This window comes from Euprymna scolopes, chromosome 3 (genome assembly GCF_053919585.1).
Source record: "Euprymna scolopes isolate OS-2025 chromosome 3, ASM5391958v1, whole genome shotgun sequence".
In the NCBI taxonomy this organism is placed as follows: domain Eukaryota; kingdom Metazoa; phylum Mollusca; class Cephalopoda; order Sepiida; family Sepiolidae; genus Euprymna; species Euprymna scolopes.
Window position 1 is genome coordinate 168,140,697 of NC_136484.1, and position 15,436 is coordinate 168,156,132.

The following is a 15,436-nucleotide window of genomic DNA, read 5'->3' on the forward strand; positions in this document are numbered from 1 at the left end:
CGCAGGAAAAATCAAATTAGTTTTAATGAGAAACCAACCCTCCTAACTCCATTGAAAGATGTAAAAATTATTTACCAGGAAATACACACACTGGGGATTTGCACCAATGGATAAATACTTTACCAAGGGATTTCTATTTATGCAAGTAGCGATAAATGACGTTCTTTAAATCTTTGTTTTTTATCCAGACATATGGATTTATATGTTGCCGCCAACACCAAGACATTTATAAATCTGCTCTTCTTATAATGGATTTTAATTCCATATTGATGAACATCGACCTTCCTAATTTTGTAACGGATTACCACTCGAAAGAGTTAATACTCTACACCCCCCCAAAAAAAAACAAACAAAAAACAAAACAAAACACAAAAACAAACAAAAAACAAAACAAAACACAAAAACAAACAAAACAAAAAACAAAACAAAAAACAAAATAAAAACAAAACCTAAAACAAAATAAAAAACAAAACCTAAAACAAAATAAAAAACAACAAAAAAACAAAACACAACCCCCCCCAAAAAAAACAAAACAAAAACAAACTATTGCATTAAATAAAACTATTTTTTAAATATATATAAGTGCTGATGTTCAAGTTAATTGTTATTTGTTGGTGTTGTTCTTGAGTGTTGCATTTTATTTTATTTTTTTAATTATAAAGGAGTCTATGATATTTAAGTATCATCGATAGCAGCTCCCTTTAACCTTATTTAGATGTAACTTGTTGAACTCGGGGAATCTCTACAACAGTTGCTAGGCATAATGGATTCATACGAGTTATATTTAAATTAATTTACTTTTATCCAAATGGAATGAAAGCCCTTTGCAAATTTTCATTTTTGTGAAATTGGAACAGTAAGTATTAGACATCAATTAAGCATTCCCCAAATTTCAATTTCTTCAGGGTATTTTACAAGACTTTTAGGAGTAGAATATGGGTACAACCTCAAATTAAAAAATTCAAATATTTAAGATTTTTAATTGATTGTGATTCACACCAATAAGAATTCCCTGAATTTCTATTGTTTCTTAAGACCTCTTACACTTAATCCTTAACTTGTGTAATAGATTTTAATCAAAATTAAAACAAGGATTCTAGACATGAGGTTTAGTATCATATCTTTACTTTAATATTCAGAATGGGATATAAAAATGTAAAACTTGTGTCTGGGAGTGGGAGATTAATCTTACCTTTCCTGGGACGGGTATTTTAGTTATAAAAATAAGGAGATAAAATTAATTAAAAACGATTGCATTTAATACTTTTCTTAAAAAAGTATCAAAGAAAATACTTGAACGAAATATTTTTTGTATTATTTGGACTATTTTCATCTTTTTTTTGTTTTTTCATAACGTTTCAGCCGATGTAACCTTCGACGGTCGGAGGTTACATCTGAAGAAACGTTGTGAAGATAAGAACAATAGTCTAAACAATCCAAAAAATAATTATCAAGCCTCATCTTGGAAATAATATTGTTTATAAATGTTGAATTAAGCAAATGCCGCGAAAACACAGATAGTACAGACAGCGGAGGATTTTCTATGGAAAAGAATAGAATTTAATAATAGATGCACTGAATGACATGTCATACGCTTTCAAACGTGATCCTTCCGTTGTATTGATTTTCAAGTAAAAATTTATGAGGTAAACCAAGAGGGGATATTATCTTTAATAAAAAAAAAAATGAAGGAAGAAAAAAAAATATGGTAAAACAAAATTGTAGAAAACAAAATGGTCGCAATAAAATACAAAACGTGACAATTTTCAATCTTTAAAGAATTGATTTTTTGTACACGTTTCAAAGAAATCAAAGCGTATTTTGAAGATTTCAACAAATCCATATAAACATGCATTGTGTACACGGAGATTGGAATCAAACAGTGTTTGTTGACCCCTTTTATACGAATCACCGTCCAAGTGTACAATCTCTGTGACAAGTTTGAATCAAACTTTTTTTTTTTTTACATAGGCATAACCACTTATCAAGGCCCAGAGACCACTCGAGGATAAGGGTTAAGAGTGTACAGTAGTCAATTGGACAATATAGTAATCCTTAGTAATGGAAATTCGGTAAATTTGTTAACTTAAGTGGAACGGCTCATCAAGAATTTGTTTACGTTGGACTTGAAGACAACCATATTGTAGTCATCTGGAAAGCAGAAAAATAGAAGACAATTCCACAGGCGTGCAGTTCTAAGAAAGAAGCTTTGTTCATGGAATCTACATTTAGGTTTAGGCACAGATAAAGAGTGGGGGGAATTATTGATAGTGTTTTCAACTAGACAAGGGTTTCTTGTGAAAGTTTGGCGAGGAGGGAACCATAGATTGAAGCTCAGTCGAGCACTTGCCATGAAAATAACGATAAAGCAGAAACAAACTCGCAATATCTCTTCTATGAAATAGAGGTTGCAGGGAAGAGAAAAGGACATTTCCTACGAGGCTACAAAGTCTATTTTGAACTCTATCAAGGCAGGACAAGTCCTTTCTAGTAGCTCCTGCCCAGATGTGGCAACAGTACTCCATCCTCGAACGTACCTGGCTGTTATATAGATAGAGAATTGCATCAGCAGTGAGATATCTACTGAATTGATAGAAGGATCCATTTTTCCAGCGGCCTTGGCAACAGATTTGATGTATGTGTTCCATTTAAGATCAGGAGTAAAGGTCAAGCCCAGAAGCTTGTCAAAACATGAGGTCTCCCCAAGACGAGAGCCATTCATATGTTGTATGCCGCATTATATTTGATGCTAGCAAAAACTATCAGCTTTGATTTTCATTTCACATTTTGTTAACTTCAAGAAAAACAAGATTCAGTCTCCTAGAATTTATACTAGAATTGTCCATAAGCACTCCATGGCATAGTGAATAAAATACTTGGTAAAATTCATTTGTGAATGATACCCTTCTGGAGGTTGAAGGTTCAATCCTTAATGTGAACGACATTCAAAACCACAATTCTTAATTACTAGGAACTTCTACTCAGTTGGAACAGGAGTATGCTGCTTACACAAATTAAATAAAGGGTTCCATTCAAAATTCCATGCACATTCTAGAGTTCAACAGGAAGATTCGAGTTTGACAAGATATGGTTGTTGCAATATTTTTGATTAATAATGGGGTATGGTCTCTCACAGTAGGGGGATTCTATTTATAAACGATGCTGCTAGGAACTGACAAATCAAATTAATTCACATTCTGCTACCAACTAATCAGAAACCAGAATTGCTCCATAAAAATTAAACCTTTTCTGAAGCAACTTTGCATATATTTTCTTCGTGTCAACCTGGGAAGAATCTTTTACTCTGGCTTCCAACTCAAGAACTGTCCTCTGAGAACTAGTCACCTCCAGGACTTGTATAGAGCAATTAATCATTGGAAACTGTTCTGAAACTAAACATGGCTTACAACTCAAGCTATGGCTGAAGATGAAAGGTCATATCGATCAAAGCGCCATGGAAATAACATTCAAGATAGGAAGAGTAGTCCAAAGAATCCAAATAATACAAAGATGATTGTTATTGTGTGATTTGATATATTCCAATGTTAAGGAAATTTATTGTGTATTAACTAGTATAAGAATGATTAATCGGAACTGGAAAAAAAATCAAAATTTTGGGGGATATTGGAATCAGTATCGGAAAATTGTCTATTTTCCGATGCCAAAAACAATTCCTTTATCTTTTCTTATTTGATGTTGTTTAAAATAAAATCTTCCACTACTGATAGTAATAATAAAATAAATATTTATTGGTTTTAAACTATCAGTATAACCAAAATCCATGTGTTTTTACATTTGAGAAAATACACGCACATTTAATGCGTGTTTTTGCAGTAATATTAAAAACTTTATTGTTAAATATTCAGAGATTTATAAAGATTCAGAATCAGAAATTGTATCGGAATAGGGAAAGATATTAGAATCATTCCATCACCAGTATGAACACAGTCGGATTTTAATAATTAGAAGTGGAAAAAATGAAAAGAGTATTTCATATGATCTGATATTCAAAGTCAACGAATTTGATTTTGTATGAAAAATATAATGGTGTTACACAATATATTTCTTACTCCTACTTCAGTTTCTAGGGAGGAAATCAGTTTTTAAAGGATTCAGCATTTTTTGGTATAAGTCTAAATAATCCATCAGCATTTTTTTTTTTACAAGAAATAATGTACAAAATACAAGGTAGGTTCCAAAAGTAATGCCTCCTATTTTTATTCTGTCAAAATGGATCAGATGGGATTGCAAATTGTATAGTTATGATGACTAAACTTACACATTCATAACCTAAAATTTCCATATGTTTTTTGCAGATATTGAAACTAAGAAAGCAACCTAAACGTGTGATAGAAGTATCCCCGCCCTTTGAGGAGGAAGCTAACTTTGTTCTCCATCAAAAAGATTTTGACGTTAAATATATTACTGTTTTTTCTCCTTTAGAAAAAAATGTTTGTTTGGAACTCCATTGATAGTTACTAAACTTTCAATGTAATTTCATTCCCAGTTATTAAAAAGCGACAAGGTTTTATCAACTGGAAAATTAGTCTCAAAAAGACCAACGGAAGAAACCGGTTGTGTTTTGGGGATTTCCTTTCTCTATCCTCAAGTGGTCTCTGGGCCTTGATAAGTGGTGACCCCCCCCCCATGTAAAAAAAAAAAGCCAAGATGCATCATTGAATTCTTCCATGTAGAAAAAATAGGAATAAACAACATTCACTGGTGCTTGTTGAATATTTGCAAAGCCAATGCAGTTGATGTCAACACCAGCAGATGGGTTCGTCAATTTCAGAGTGGTAACAGATGCAAGTGACAAAGAGTGCTTTGGACTTTTGCGACAAATCATCAAAAGCTGGCAAAAATGCATTGAAAATGGTGGTGACTCTAGAAAAATAAATTCTGGAGCATAAAAGATCGCTCATTTTAATTGTGCAATTCCAGTCTTCAACATTCAACATTTTAATTTTTTTTTTTTTTGAGTAAAAAAAAAAACCAAAAAAACATAGGAGGAATGACTTTCGTAGATTTTAGCAATCCTTCCATTTTCTGTAATATACAAGCTCCAATGCCGTACGAGCTTATCAATAATGATTTCGAGGTCTGAATTGTAATGCGATAAAAACAAGCATGCGAGGTCCCCCTCTATGAGTGAGAAATTTACTTTCACCATGACTAATGTTTGTGCAAAGTTTTTTAAAAAATTCAAGACATGATTAAAAAAAGTGTGAACAAATAAATGATTTGGGGGCAATTTTACCTTTATAGTGTCCCCTGGAGAGCAACTAAAGTTATCTGTTCTGGCAAAAATTTAATTTCACCATTACTAATGTTTGGGAAATTTTTTTTTTTTTTTTTTTTTTTTTTTTTTTTTTAAATCCAAGTCGTGATTCTTGAGAAAACTGCAAACGAATGAACGGGAGTGAATTACTAGGTCCAATCCCTCTTTTATCAAGGGACAAATAACTGATAAGGTTTTTTTTTTTTTTTTTTTTTTAAATGCTCCCCTGGCATTCTATCGTTCAGTTTCAATCGTTTTCTTTTTTGAATAGTTTGCAAATCTGTTTTGTATAAACATAATGTACTTATTTTCTAAACCAAGAAAACTTTGGTGACAATAAGTTTTCCGGAGACTGCATATTTTTATCGCACTCGCTCTTAACATCTTTATCTATAATTTGACCAAGATGAAAAAAAAAAAAAAAAAAAAAAAAAAAAAAAACAAACAAACAGGAAAACGCGTCAGTTAAATTCATGGTGCTGGAATCTTTTCAATATTTAGACAATGCGTGACGCGGTGAACGTCATGCTGTCCAAGGCAGAAATGGCACCGTGCGTGTGTGATTGGCCTCAAAGCAAGGTCCATACTTATTTGCATACATGCAAGCCTCGAGGGGCAGAAAAGATGGTGAATTTTCTTATGTGGGTAGTATTTGTTTCAGAGTCAGACAGATTCTTGCATGCTGTTCGTTTTAGAAGAAAAAGAGGAGGAAGAAGTAGGAGATGACCAAAACAAAAATAACTCAAACACATACGATTTGTGTAGCTCAGTGATTTTACTGATGACTCGGAGGTCTGCTAAGAAATGTGTCCGTTACTTATTACAAAACATATCTTCTACTTTTTTTTTAAATGTAGACTGTGTTAATGTATTAATATTGTTTGGAGGTGTGTGTTGAGAAAAAAAAAAAAAGTGGTGGTAGGCAGGCAGGCTCGTACCCATACCACAAAGGAGGAAAAGAACATGGAAAAAAAAAAAAAAAAAAAAAAAAAAATGTGATGTGTTTACTGTTACGCCCATTGCCAAACTGGAAGTGACATAGGTTTAAATTAAGGCTAAACAATCCAAAAGAGGGGATGACTGAAAATATCGGCGAAAAAAGCGCCCCTGCCTGTAGAAAAGTGCCCAGTTGAGGGTGAAGAGATGAATGTTTTGGCCAATTTTTTTATATTTATCATCTGAAGAGTCGAGCTTCAAAACAATATCAATCTTGTGAAAATCCATCGCCTCTGTCAAAAGTTATAGGCAAATATACAAACATACATACATAAATACATTTAAACAGACAGGTGAGATTTATATTATAGATAACATTAAAAATGGCTGAAAAATTAATCCCTCCTCACGAATTCTGGCCCAGTTGTCCTCCAAATAATAATTTTCATTAACTACAAATATTTTTACTTGTACTATCTATACTCTTATAATTTTTTTTTAATTGTGTATTGATATTCGTATTAACCCCCCCCCTTTTTTTTTTTTATTTATTTAAAAAGAAAATATAAATTTGTTATATATGTGTTGTGAACTTGCATTCATCTGCAAAAGATGAAGTTAATTTGCATATTCTTTTAAACAGTCATTTTAATTAATTCCCTATTAGTTTTTTTGATTTTCTTATGGGATGATCATCTTTAGTTAATTATTACGTGTAATTATATTCATGCAGATATTATACATGACTTATACTTGCGTAATATTTATGTAAAAAAGGTTATAGTAAACACAAACCTCTTTCTATATATATATATATATTTATGTATGCGTATATATATATATATATTTGTTTAAAAAATTTTGCCTACCAAACTCTTGTCAGTTTTTGGTCAACAGACCTGAAACTTAATATATAGGGTATTCGAACCCATGCAAAACTTTGTTTGGGTTTTAGCCGGGGGAAATATGTGCAAAAGTGGGAAATGAAAGGAATGGATGTTGCCAGGTGAAGGCCAAACTGCGACATTACAAATATGCATGTGTAACGTAATAGCTATTGGTTCAGGTTTTAATTTTCAGCCTTGCAGCAAATATGTCTTTATAGCTCAGGCATTAACGCCAAAGGAAAAAGTAAATCGTAATCTAAACATTTTGGTTTTGATTCCTGGTGGTGGCACATGAGCCATTTTTTTTAAATTTTAATAAATACAAAATCTGCATTAATCAAAATATCATATTTAAGCATATTTTATGACCGGGCAATGCCAGGCAGCTTACTAGTAATACAATAAAAACAAACGTGATAATCGGTTTCTTCCTATGTGCATTCAGAATTTATAGTCTACAAAGATGTAGAATACAAGTACAGCACAAATTCAATCACAACATTGCAATAGCCCACATATTTCATATTAAATGCCAAGAAAAAAAAAATAAATAAAATACAAATCTCACAAATATTTTTGAGAAACATTAATAAAAAATCCTGAACATTTCTCTTCTAAGCAAACATCTTTTACCTATTCATGACAATAATTTGTAACACTAGATAAACTAGGTATTCCAACAATATATACTACAGCACGACCGTTATTTTAATGGCAAGTGTTTAACTGAGCTTCAATATATGCCCCCTCCCAGTGCAAGATTTCTGCAGCAAGCATTTGTCTACATTTTTTTTTTTTTTTTTACATAGGCATCACCACATTATCAAGGCTAAGAGGCCACTCAAGGATAAGGGTTAAAGAGTGTACAGTAGAAATTGGACAATATAGTAATCATTAGTAATGAAAATTTGGTAAATTTGATAACTTATATGGAACGCCTCATCAAGAACTTATTTACGTTAGACTTGAAGACAACCATATTGTAGTCAGCCGGAAAGCAGGAAAACGGAAGACAATTCCACAGGCGTGCAGTTCTAAGAAAGAAGCTTTGTTCATGGAATCTACGTTTAGGTTTAGGCACAGATAAAGAGTGGGGGGAATTATTGATAGTGTTTACAGCTAGACAAGTGTTTCTTGTGAAAGTTTGGCGAGGGGGGACCAATTGTCTACATACAGCCGCTGTCAACAATTCCCCCCACTATTTGTACCTAAATCTAAAATTCCATTAACAAAGCTTCTTTTCTAGAACTATCCACCTGTGGAACTATATTGTGGGGCTGCTTTCCAGCCAACTACAACATGATCATTTTCAAGTACAATGTAAACAAGTTCTGGTCTAAATTCTCGATTCAGATTCTTTTTAAATTTATAAATATTTAATTATAGATTTGTTTTTCTTCTTCGAATTACTGCAAAACCTTCGTGTAATGTCTGCATATATTTTCACAAACATAAAAAGTACACTTAGTGAGGAATGAGTGTATATTACATGAGTAGATCTTTCCAAACATTTTTCCTAAATGTTTTCTTTTTAATAGATTGAAAATAATGAAACAACTAAAGATTTGCTTCTTTTAAAACAAAGCCGACTTGCATTTGTCATTAGTTAACTAAATATTTGAATGTTTTCATAAACAATTGAAAATAGTTGACGATTGGTATGCAAAATAAGGAGGTGTGAGAACAGAATAGTTAAAGCCTTCTTCCCATTATATTTAGAAAACCATTCTTAACATAACAGAACGTAGATGCATTGTTAAGTATTCTGTGCATTCGTGCGTTTACCCTAATTATAAATGTTTAGTCATTACTGCCACTAACAATATGACTGATACGAAGTACATTCATTTGTTTTAATGTAAAAAGAAAAATATGATACAGATAATAGAAATACTTCAAACAATAATGCTTGATTTATAGATTAACACCCTCAGCTAAAAATGAGATTTTCCTTTTGTTTCAAGCAATTACGTGTGAATACCTTGAAAAACTTTCCGGAAAAGAAAACAAAAGCAATTATTTTAGAATTACGACTGGGAAATAACTTTTGTATATAAATTTAACATAAAATGATCAATACTCATCATTTCCAGGCTATTCTAACTTTGTGGGGATATTCAGAAAGCCCAAGTCTGACTGGCAAGGTCGTAAAACTATGTATAATCGCTTACCTCTCCTCCTCCCCAAATAAATGCACAGAATTTATCTGCTGCAGAAAAAAATAAATTTTGTTTATTTGCTCTAAAATGCTAGAATGCCTGTAATGAGAACTCATTTTACTTTAAATTAAAATGTGGAATATATTTGGAATTTCTTGGCGGGACAAAGTTAGTAATAATGCTGTGCTTGCAAAGGCTTGTATCCTCTCCATGTTCACCCTCCTTTGCCAAAGACGCCATGTGCACCGCATGGACAATGGGCGAACCCCAAAAGACATTCTCTCTGGTGAACTCAATACTAGCATAAGGAAAATTGGTTGTCCTCACGTTCGCTATGCCCACATGTGCAAACAAGACATGAAAGTATGTGATATTGACCCTACCTGAAAGGAGGCCAAAGCTAAAGTCCATAACATCTGGAGATAAACAGTAATGCAAGGCCTGACCACTAGGGAAAGGTCCTTCACAGAACAAATTGAAACCAAAAGAGTAGGAAGGCCAGCCAACAAAATTCAACAGACCATCAACAAGGCACCGACTTTTACCTGCGACGTTTACAACCGACAATGTAGATCAAAGATAGACTTATTCAGCCACAGAAGACAGTGTTCAACCATCTCTACAGGTGTAACCCCATAATCTTCTTGACTGACAAATACCAACAACCATATGTGAAACAGATCCCCCACCCTAAATTTTAAAATAATTGATTTTTTTCGACAAGTTTTTTTGGATGTTAATACAATTACCTAAAAAGGTAAAATCTTGTTGTAGTTTGGTGTAGTGATTGCGTTGAGGGTGTTAATCTACAGTAGCAACAACAACAACAATAATTATACTTATAATGCTGGTGACATATTTCATGTTAGATACAAGTAGTTGCTGTGAATCAACTGAAGAATTAGATGTGAAGAGCATTGGTATAGAAGTCAGTAAATACCTATAAATCAAGAGTTCTTCTTTTAATGTAAGAACTGTATATTGTGTTAGGAATTGGTAAATTGCATTTCTGCTCTTAGAACCAAAGAAAAATAATGAAAGCATCAAAGATGGAAGATTATACGAAGATGTTAGATAAATTAGAAGACGGACAAGTTTAATGAAAAAAAAAAAAACACCTGCATCCTATGCCTGGGTTTAATCGAATTATGCTATCTTATTCTTTCAGAACATAAGAAAATTTAGTTATTTGAATCTTTCTTATAATTGGGTAGAGAGCAAATTTGAACTTCATTTTTGTGACTTTTAAGTGTTTTATAGTTCAACCAAAAAACAATCTTCTGAAAAAGTATTATCACAAAACGCAATATCTTAAATCGAGCAGCGCAGAAAATCTGGAGAAAAACTCTTTGAATGCAACTTCTCATCAAAGAATTATGTAAAAGACAATGAAAACTTCAGAACTTTGAACAGCAGAAAGATTTTGTGTATTATTTATTCTTACAATTCAACTGCAAGTCATCTATTTCATTTATATAGAACTTTGTGATATAAGGACAGATTGTAGAGCAAATTGGAAATTTAAAGATCATCATAAGAATTTCTTCCACACTATCCAATAAAGATTAAAACATTTTAACGATGCACAGAGAAAACATTAACCTTAACACTTTTCAATAAATATCGAGACTAAAACATTCAGGCAAAATTTGACTATTCATCAGCATAGTCATCTTTTAGGGTAATATGCCGATTTTAACAATTCAATGTCTTATTTTAAGGATTTCTCTTTGGTGTCTAAATATCCCTCAATTTCTAATATAAATGCTTCATTAGAGCCAAATCTTTCTCTGCAAACAGTCGGTAATCGACTCTAAAACGTTTTGGTGTTTCTTTCTCAAATATTTCTTCAGTGTTCGTACAGATTTTTAATGTCCATTTTGAAAGACTTTTCAAAATTTTTCAAGGCCTTCTCCAGACAAATTTCAAGTTTTCAGAAACAAAATTTGATACGTAACCAATGATATATTAAACCAAAAAACTTGATAATTGACAACAGGGAAAGTCATTTTCATTTATTTCATGAAGTAGTTTTAAAAGGTCACAGTTATTCATAAGAAGTTCGCTAACATGCAACAAAACCAGTCAACTATTTACAGCTTTTGTCCGTTTTGTGTTTAGTGTCAGTCATGTGCAAGTTCAAGGCCCTTTCAACCATTTTGCTCAAAACAAATATCTTTTTACATACACAACAATACGTCTGTCGACAACCATATTTAAACTCCCTAACCCACTTATATTTAACCAACGAAGCATGATTAAATGTTATTTTCCTCATTGTAAATTTATCTGCGCTGTGTTTGTTTTACTTGTAAATTTTGAATTTTCGGTACTATGGATATAAGAGTTATGTCATTTTATCACAAAACTACCTGCTGTTATATGGAAAACATCAGATGGTTTCATGATAAAGGGATATAATTGTTATAGCCACAATAATATAATGTAATTTCAGAACAATGTATTTCGATTTTATTTTTAATCTAAAAAAATATTTTAATGGTATTTTATTAATACTTTAAAAATAATTTAACAGTATTTCGATTTTATTTTTAATATTTTGACAAAAAAATCTTACTAGACATAAAGAATACGATTTTCCAGACATTTTCCAGACATTTTTCGTATTTTGCAAGGTAATAATAGAAATGCTTTTTCAAGGCAAAAGTTAAAATTCAAGGACTTTTCAAGCCAGTGCGAACCCTGTTCTTGTAGTTCACATTAATCCATTGCTATTTCTACTTCTTATAAAATCGATTCTCTATCGCTCCAGACACTTTCTCAAACCTGATACTATTTTCTATCTCTACAAATCTATCAGACCATGTATGGAGTACTGTTGTCATATTTCGGCTAGTGAATCTGCGTCCCAATTGAGGGTGTTTGATAAATTGCAGAAAAGTATCTGTAATTTGATTGACCCTACACTTGTTTACTGCAACCTCTCTCTAACAGATGTGATGTTATTAGTCTTTTTTTACAAACACTATTATGGTATGTGTTCCACAGAATGATCTGATCTATTCTCTGCTTCCCTTGTTTGAGCTTGTTTGTCTAGAGGTCTATCAATTCACCATTCTAATACTTCATTGTAATACAGCTTCCTATTTCAGTAATTTTTTTCTAAAAGGCTGCAAGGTTGTGGAAATCTCTTCCTGCTCACTGTTTTCCTTCTACCTAGTCTTGGTCTTTTCAAGACTAAAGTCAATAGGCATCTCCTGTCTTTGCAATAATCAGCTTTCATTCTTGTTAACCCCTCTCATCAAGTAGCTTCAAACCTTGTCTAAAGTAATTTCCATAAAAAAAAATTCAGAGAACCAGACCTGGAGAATAGGGCAAATGTAAAAGCAAAAATAAGTGCAATTAATGTAGTTTTGCCAGTGATCAATTACGACAAGGTACATTGTCTTGATAAAAGAGCACGTTTCATTCTCAAGTTTTTGGCAGTTTTTCTGGATGATTCCTGCCTTCAAATGCACCAATTATGCTATGTGATATTTGTTAATGATAGGTCTACCTTTCTCAAGATAATCAACAAACAAAATATCTTGCACATCCCATGATACAGAGGCCAAAACCTTGTCTGCTGATTTTTGCATGTTTAGTTGCTTTTGACAGTTTTCACTTGTTGCTGTCTACACAGCTGACTAACAGTTTGACTCCAGAATGTAATTAGTAGAAAGTAAATTAATGTTTAAAACCAATGTCACATATCGGCACACAAAACTCCTTTTTGTTGTATTAAAACAGTTGTAAACCTACAGTAAATCATTGCTGCAATGTTTTTGCTTGACTGTAAGCAAATTCAGCACCCACTTTGAAAACATGTTCATGCAAAGTAGGGAATTCTAATATCCTCAACTCTTGTTAGGGAGAGGTGTCCAGGCAATCAAAGAACACAATAAGCCAATCCCAGGAAATGTGACCAATAATAGTGTTATGGAGCATATCCGTGCAAACAAAAGAACACAAAGGGAAATCCCAGGATTTAAAACAACCTATATCCATGACATCAATCGGCCAAGAAAGCTAATCGATATTAAATGGGTCAGACCCAAACCAGCAAAAAGTGCAATAAACAAAAGCTAGCAGAAATAAGGTTAACAGATCAATCAACAGCTTTGTTTATACAACCAAGACGATTATAGCCATTTATATATGTAACACTCCTTTGCTATTGCATACACATTCAATTTGTTACATAAGGGCTGTCCCCTTTTCATGTAAGTATAAAAATAGAGAGATTTAGTTAAAATGAAAATGAAATAGAATAGACGAAATTCGAACCACGTAATTTAGGTTTAGAAATAGATTACGAGAGAGAATTAGCAAATGGAATGTAAAAAACAAACCATTGTTTGGCTTAGAGATAAAATAGTTTTAAGAAAAGAATGTGCATTGCCAATTCTGTTATGAAAATTCAATTGAAGAATGCAACTATAAGATGATTTAATAAACATGTTTTTAACATATTGGAAATATAGGTTACTGGGAATATAGGTTAAAATTCCTTTTGTAAACAAAGAAAAAAGTTTTGGACACGCATTTCCAGAACACGTGAAAGAAGACATGTTTTTAACATGTGTATGACGTCATAGAAAATGGGAAGTTCTCGATATAGTTAGAAACTTTAGAGTTAAGCAGGGAGAGTCTGAGGACGACAGACGACAGTCTGGGGTCGAGAGATGGGAGTCGAACGTCTAGAAGCGAGACGGTCACCTTTGAAACATAAAATGTAAAACTTTGAATTCTTGACTCAGAAAACCACGACCGGTCGGAAAAGAAATAAACCCATCATGTGTTTTTATAAACGTCATCTTCGTGTTGTAATTCTACCAAAAGGTAACGTGAAAATTGTCATTATGTCTTGTATATCATGTGTTTTAAAATGTCTTTACATACATAATGTCTCGACATCTCATATTTACAATGTGAACACTAAGACTGTCTCAACACTGTCTCCTCACTCAAAGAGCTTCTACACTTCTAAGTATGAACATTTTATATATATGAATCTCTTCATAACAACGAACACAGAACGCAACAACATAAACTCTTAATAAGACTCAACAACATCTCTCTCTCTTAATAAGACTCTAAGACTCACACTTTTAATAAGTCCTAACAACGAACAATAAATATAACAACATCCCTCTTAATACGACTCTCTTAATAAAACTCTCAACAACAACATCCCTCTTAATAAGACTCTCTAAGACTCTAAAGCATCACTTTTAATAAGACTTAATAACAACAATAACACAAACAAGAACAATAATGATAATAATAATGAACTATATAACAAATTTACTGAAAAATGTGTTTGGTTATAATGCCAAAACCTGGGAATGAACCAGGGATCTTTAGACATGTTCCTTTCACCAACAGCAATAACAATGTTCGCTTGTAATAACAGTAGCAATATTCCTGGTTTCTTCTCTTCATTGAAAGCATGAAACAATCACTCTTAGCAGTTGTTTCATGTTTTTTTTACAAACAACATAAGAAATAAAAAAAAAAAACTTGTCAAAACTGCACACTAACAACATAGTATCCAAAACAGACTTCAGAGCAAAAAATCCGCCTACTTTTATTTAGCCATTTTGGATTCCTAATAGCGTCTATTTTGCATAATCATCCTCACCTTATAATCAAACAGTTCTAGGCTCACACTCACATGCAGCTACCATTTCCTTGAAGTGGGTGCATGCTAATCATTGATAGTTTTGATTTTGATCTCAATAAACCTTCACTACATTTGCAATTGGCCAAAACTAGTTTGTAGAGATTTTTCTTTGTTTTCCGGATAAAACTGGTATTTCGGAGCACTGAGTGTTCAGGATTATTTGTGTCTGTACACCTACATTTATTAGTCGGACAGTATACCACCTATTAGCCATATTTTCTGATGAAGCAGGAATAATATTCCTTAAACCACCGATTTACTTGAGCAGTATTTTTTCCCATCAGAAAGCAATGCTTTATCAACACACACTTTAGAATTTTTCACTGGTCTTCAAATTTACAACAGTACTTTCACATAAATAGCTAATTTTTAAAATTAGCATCTAATTGGGCTCAAATTTTGACATGAACTATTTGAAGTACTTTACACCAATCATAGGGATTTTAGTAATGGTGTTATTTCATCTATATGTCAGGCTAGTATTTATTAA

At 32.5% G+C, this 15,436-nt stretch overlaps 1 protein-coding gene across 2 annotated transcripts in view; it reads right to left on the bottom strand.

Moving 5' to 3' along the window:
* Window positions 1–15,436, bottom strand: part of LOC145260302 (uncharacterized) — a 111,484-nt gene that overhangs the window by 52,143 nt on the left and 43,905 nt on the right. The gene's annotated exons all lie outside the window — the stretch shown is intronic.